Below are 7,069 nucleotides of genomic sequence, written 5' to 3'. Positions count from 1 at the left end.
CACACACACACACACACACACACACACACAAACACACTCTCTTGTCTGCTCAGTTGAGTGATGAACCCTGAAAATTGGATTGGTGATAGGCCACCACTAGAGTTCTGACTGACTTTTACAATCAAATAACCTGGACATAATTTAAGGTTGTGAAACCACAATCCTACTTTGTTTGAGACATCAGAGTCTCACTATGCAGTTCAAACTTACCACCACACCATGCTTAGGTGTCCTTATGAAGGAGATAAAATTCTGTTATTTTTTTTAAAAGATTTATTTATTTATCTCATGTATATGAGTACACTGTAGCTGTCTTCAGACACACCAGAAGAGGGCATCAGATCCCATTACAGATGGTTGTGAGCCACCATGTGATTGCTGGGATTTGAACTCAGGACCTCTGGAAGAGTAGTCAGTGCTCTTAACCACTGAGCCATCTTCCCAGCCCCCTATTTTTCCTTTTTTTTTTTTTTAAATTTTACTTTTATTATTATACATAAGTACACTGTGTATATAAGTACACACCAGAAGAGGGCATCAGATCTTATTACGGATGGTTGTGAGCCACCATGTGGTTGCTGGGGTTGCTGGGATTTGAACTCATGACCTTTGGAAGAGCAGTCAGTGCTCTTAACCACTGAACCATCTCTCCAGCCCTTTTCTTTTTTCCTTTTAAGATAGGTTCTCATGTGGTCCAGGCTGGCCTTTAACTTGCTATGTATTAAGGATGACCTGGAACTTCTTATGTCCCTACATCTACGTCTCTAGGTCTTTAGTGTCGTGACTCTAAGCACAAGTCACTGCATTTGTTTTATGCATCACTGGGAATTGAACTCAGTCCTGTGTGAATGCTAGCTATGCATTCTACCAACTGCATTTCCAGCACAAGATCAAAGTCTATTTTAAATGATATTTATTTTGCATGTGCATGTTCATATACATATGCATGTGAGTACATCCATGCACACACACACATGCTTGGGCATGGGTATGGAGCTCAGAGACCAACATTTGGGAGCAAGTTTTCTCCTTGCACTGTGTGGATCCTGAGTATGGGACTTTGGTTGTCAGGCTTGGCAGCAGGTACTTGCTGAGCCATCTGGCTGTCCCCAAATTAAATTCTTAATGTATACTTTTTTTTTGCAATTTAAATGGATATTTGGATAATTCGATGCCACATTTAAATTGATTTATTAATATCCTATGGCCTTTTCCCTGTACTTCCAAATATAATGAACAATACTAAAAATTAAGTCAACATACTAGAAAAAGGATGCCAAAAACAAATGAAACCAAATCAACAACAAAGAACCCCTAAAGGTAAAATACTGCAGACTTCCTAAGAGTGCTGGTGCAAGCTGATATTCCCAGAAGCACTTGGGAGGCTTAGGCAGAAGAGCATCCTTAGTTTGAAGTCAGACTTGTTTACATAGTGAATTCCAGGTGGACTTGGTCTAGAATGAATCTTTCTATCAGAGAAAAACAAACCAAAATGAAATAGTGTCAGCTCTTTATTGTATGGCAGTGTCATCTAAATTGTGTTGGGCCATATTCAGAGCTATCCTGGGATGCATGCAGCCCATGGGCCTCAGGTCAGAGGTGTGTGCAAGAATTACTTTTCAGTATATTATTAATTCTGGAGAGATGGCTCAGCAATTAAAAGTAATTAATTGTTCTTGGGGCTAGATTTCTACCCATGGTGGCCCATGACCTTCTTAAATTCCAGTTCCAGGGGATCCAATACCTTCTTCTGGCCTTTGTGGGCACTAGGCATACACAAATTACACAGGCATATGCAGAAAAACACCCATACACATAATAAAAATTAATAAAAGTTCAGGCAAGGTGAAATAGCTAAACACCTTTAATCCCAGAAATCCAGAGGCAGAGACAGGTAGATCTCTGCTAGTTCAAAGCCAACCTGGACTACAAATCGAGTTCCCTGACACATAATGAGACTTGGTCTCAAAATTAATTAATTAAAAATCTAAGGGCTGGAGAGATGGCTCAGCAGTTAAGAGCACCGACTGCTCTTCCAGAGGTCCTGAGTTCAAATCCCAGCAACCACATGGTGGCTCACAACCATCCGTAATGTGATCTGATGCCCTCTTCTGGAGTGTCTGAAGACAGCTACAGTGTACTTAGATATAATAAATAAATAAATAAAATAAATAAATCTTTAAAAAAAAAAATCTAAGAAGCCGGGGGTTGGAGAGATGGCACAGCGGTTAAAAGCACTGACTGCTCTTCTAGAGGTCCTGAGTTCAAATCCCAGCAACCACACGGTGGCTCACAACCATCTGCAATGGGGTCTGATGCTCTCTTCTGGTGTGTCTGAAGACAGCAATGATGTACATTAAATAATTAAATCATGAAAAAAAATCCAAGAAGCCAAATATGGAGAAAAAAAAAGTATAGTTATTGTTCTTGGTAAGGGACTGCATTATGTTCTAGCCCCAACATTGGGCAGTTCACAAGTGTCTGTCAGTCCATCTCCAGGGGATCTAACATTGTTGTCTGGTCTCCTTTGACACCCTTGGTGCTTGTGCATGCACATAACACACACACACACACACACACACACACACACCACATTTAAAAATAAAACAAATCTTTAGAAACCGAGTATTGTGGGCATTGTATTTTAACAGTGCCCTGATGACTGTATTTTCTCTTTAAAACCTTTACCCTGACACTGCACGTTCCCCTTTGACTGCAGTGATTATCTTTGTAAAGACAGAAAAGCCGTTATTGTCTGTCCATCTTTGGAGGTAAGGAAACCAGGGCTCTAAGAATTCACACCGCTAGCTCTCCACAAGAGGGCCTCACAGCAAGTGCAGGACAGAGCCAACACCAACCAAAAGGCTGACGGTGCTCATAAATTGTCTACAGTGTCAGCACAGGAAGGGCCACACGAGGGATGCCAAATAAAACCAAGGCAGCTAAGGATGTAGGAAATGAGCATTGTTCTGGAAGGCAAGGGAGTTCTTAATGAGAAAGTAGGGAACTGGGCCTGATGGCCAGGACTGAAAGTCCCCTCTGAGGCAGAAACTGGCTCCTCTACCTCTGGTCCTGGCTGTGGAGGGAGCCAGTAGTCTGAAGTCAATTTTCTAAAGGGTACCATTTTTTTTAAGTTATTATGTATATGGACACTTTGCCTACAGCTATGTCTATCTGTGAACACATGTGTTCACTAGTAGATGCCAGAAGCTGGAGTCAGATCCATAGGAACTAGAGTTCCTCTCACCAACTAGAGTTGGTGCTGGCTTATTTAACGCAGGTCCTTTGGAAGAGCAGCTGGTGCTCTTAACCACGGAGCCATCTCTCCAGCCCAGGACAGCACACCTTAAAGGTTCTGAGCTGGGCTTTGTGTATGCACTGCTGTTAAGGTAAGGGAAGCCTGAAGTTCTTTGTGATGAGAAGGATAAATTAGGGCCAAGTGTAATGTTGTTTAAAAAAAAAAAAAAAAGGAAAGAAACAAACAAAGAAAAAGAGCCCAAGCAAGAGAGATCAGGTAGTTAATTCAAATTTATTTCAACTGTGGGATAGCCTGGGCTTCCCTTTGGATTTCTACTTCTGGTCTTTGCATGACTTGGGGTCCTATCCTGTTTTCCATACGATTGGTTCCAGAGTGTCCTGGAAGCTGTCCTCCTCAGACAATTCCTTACAAGGTGCTGCTCCACTTAGATTACCTCAGAGGATGACTCTGCACTCTCGCAGTACACCTGGGAATTCACATCCCCTCAGGTACCACAGTCAGTCACTCTGCAAAACTCCAGCTGCTGGAGGCCACAGTAGTGGGTCTGGTTTTGAAAGAATTCTGGAATTTCCTGTGAGCCTTCCAGGCTTCCTGGTTGTCAAACTAGGTAAAAGGAACAAGAAAGGAGACGTTTGAGATAGCAGACGCCCACTCTGAAATCTATCACTCTAGCACCTGGGAGGAGGAGGCAGGAGGATGAATATATTGTTCAAGTCACCATTGGCTACATAGTAAGTTCCCGGTCAACTTGGCCTACATGAAACTAAGATTCAAACAAGCAAGCAAGCAAGCAAACAGACATAAACAAGCAGTATTCACTCCTCAGAGAGCCTCAAAATGAAGCAAACACTGGATAAGAGCCTGACACCCTCTGCCTTCATTTTGTGTCCGTTGCCTTTATTCAGGCCAAAGGCACAGAGGAAAAGCCTTGTCTTCGATCTCTAATCACCTTGAATTCTAGAAGGAAAAAAAAAATCTCATAGAACAGACCTCTGCCCAGTTAGGGACAATACTTCTTGATGATGCGAACTTTTGGGGCAGAAGGACCAGATTGCTGCCCTCAAGCAAAGATTGAAATAGGAGTTTGGAGTACCTTGGAGAAGAAGAACTGAGACAACAATCAACTAGGCTTCAGCTTCACTGGGCCAGCTCATTTCCACATGTCCCCTGTCCCACTTCATTCTCTACTCAAACTGAAAGTTCACATCCCCCACCCCCAAGACAGGCTTGGGAATCACTAGACTCCTTATCTGTTCCTCCTTCCAATCCATCCTGAATAACATATCCTTTCTCTACTTTTTACCATGCCCCATCTCTTTAGTTTGCATCTTGTGGATGCTTGGCTGTATCTAGCTTGTTTTTCAGGGGAGAGGCTACCAGATCCCAGGCTTTTGTCCCCTCTAAACTCCAGCTCCAACAGGACTCTGTGAGATGAGAATATCAGCTTGTGAGAAAGTATTTGTAACAGTTAAGCTAAATAAAGATAAGAGATTTGCTAATTACAGAGGAAATGGACAGGAAGAGTGTCCTTGCTCTAAACATTTGGTGAAACTCATCAACAATCCTAGAATGTCCGAGCAGGCTCTGGCTTTGTTAAGTGGAGTTTTTAGGGTAAAGGTCTAGGCACTGCTGACCTCAGCAAACTAGGCTTGGCCACCGTTCCCCAACATGCCAATTCAAGGTAGAAGTAATATTGAAAAGCAGAGCAAGATTTATTCAGTGTGGTCACAGAGGAAAGAAGTACAGAGAACGAGCCTTAATTTCAAAGTCACTGATGCAAGGTTTAGGTTTAAGCCCAGACAAGACATATTCCTAATTAGGCAGTCTTGATCAAGGTGTGATCCTGTTCAATGTTCACTTAGCGTCTCAGCTGACTCTCCTCAGTCTGTTCAGATAAGCTGTCGGAACTGTGTGAAATCCCTTCCTAGGTGGTACCCACGTCTCATCCATTACTTTATTCTATCCAGCATGAAATTTGAAATTTCTGGGAAAATTTGGTTCTCTCTCGCTCTCTCTCTCTCTCTCTCTCTCTCTCTCTCTCTCTCTCTCTCTCTCTCTCTCACACACACACACACACACACACACACATGGGGGGGGGAAGGGAGGGAGGCACAAGTGTCTCTCTTTAGAACATCTACCTTCTTGACAGGACACTTGCAATTTGCGTGTGCAGCTGGCAGCTGGCAGCTGGCTATACATTCAGCATGTACATTGCAGAAGGGATGGGTGCCTAGCTGGAAAGGTCACACCATTGAGCTTGAGATTCTGTTATAACTAGATATGTTGATCCATTTTCTTGAGGAAACTAACATTGTGGGGAGGAGCAGTGGTGCTGGGTTTTGAAATAGGATGCCATTATGTAGCCCATGCTGGCCCTGAATTTATTGTACTCCTAGTTTAGCCTGAGTGCTAGGGTGATAGGTTCGAATAAACACACTAGAAAATTTACTTTAAAGTACCAAAAGTATAGAAATGGATAATAAAGTAGTAGCAGGGGTTTGGAATGGTGGAGGTGAGGTGGAGGAAGACTACAAAGGGGAATGAGGGAGATCCTTGTAGCAAGAGAATAGCTCAATATTTTCATTACATTGGTAGGTCCAATGTAATGGACCTTCTTCTACCAAGAAGATAGGACAGAAGTGGATACATATTGTGTCAATGTCAAGTGTTTTATCATTTTTAGTATACATAGTTATGAGAAATGGATTCAAATGAGGAAGACTGGGTAAAAGGAAACTTCTTGGAAATCTATACTTTATTTCAAGATTAAATGTTAAGAAGAGGATGCAGGGAGGCAGAGGCAGGCAGATTTTTGAGTTCAAGGCCAGCCTGGTCTACAGAGTGAGTTCCAGGACAGCCAGGGATATACAGAGAAACCCTGTCTTGAAAAACCAAAAAAAAAAAAAAAAAAGAGGATAAAAAAAAGAAGAGGATGCAGGAAGATGGCTCAGTGGGTATTGGGAGCTTTCTGGTCAGACAGTTTAGCCAAAATGACAAGCTCTAGGTTAAGTCACAAGGCCTGTCTCAAAAACTAAGGTAAAGGGACAGAGAGATGACTCAGTCTTTAAAGAGCAGAGGTTCTGAGTTTAGTTCTCAGCAACCACATTGGGTAGCTCACAAGCTGTTGCAAATCCAGCTCCAGGGGGGTCTAGTGCCCCCCTTTGTACTCCTTTGGTACTTGTGCTCACACATGAACACATGTGGTTAAAATATAAAAATAAATATTTAAGAAAAATGATAAAGTGAAGAAGTGATTGAAGAGGACATCCTGACATTAAACTCTGGCTTCCACATGCATCCACATGGATGAGTTTACCTGTGCACACACAGATGCACATGAATATACCACACACACACACACACACACACACACACACACAAACCCTGACTTACCTGGAACTCATTCTGTAGACCAGGCTGGCCTCAAACTCAGAGATCTATTTGCCTTTGCTAGGATTAAAGGTTAAGTCTAGAACCTGCCTAGAAAAGAACAGGGGCTATTTGTGTGATAATTTGGCCACCATTCTCTGTGTGTGTACTCATCATGCTGGGGATGAAGCACCAGCTGCAATTGTTAAGAAGATCAGCATCCCTAAAGTGAAACCTCCACTACTGGGACTACAGAGAAGTGCTTTCTCAGGGCCAGCATCCAGAAGCCCATGTAGTTGTTATCTAAGGAGGCTGGGCTCCACCATCTCAAGCTGGCAGCTGAATGTAGCAATGTAAGCACTGTCCACAGGTTACTGCTTTTGAAGGCATGAAAGGTTGAGGAAGTTGTGGAAAACATCTGAGGCCTTGTACCCTGTGACC

The sequence above is a fragment of the Mastomys coucha genome, chromosome X (assembly GCF_008632895.1).
Source record: "Mastomys coucha isolate ucsf_1 chromosome X, UCSF_Mcou_1, whole genome shotgun sequence".
Taxonomy (NCBI): domain Eukaryota; kingdom Metazoa; phylum Chordata; class Mammalia; order Rodentia; family Muridae; genus Mastomys; species Mastomys coucha.
Note: the sequence above shows the minus strand (reverse complement) of the source record.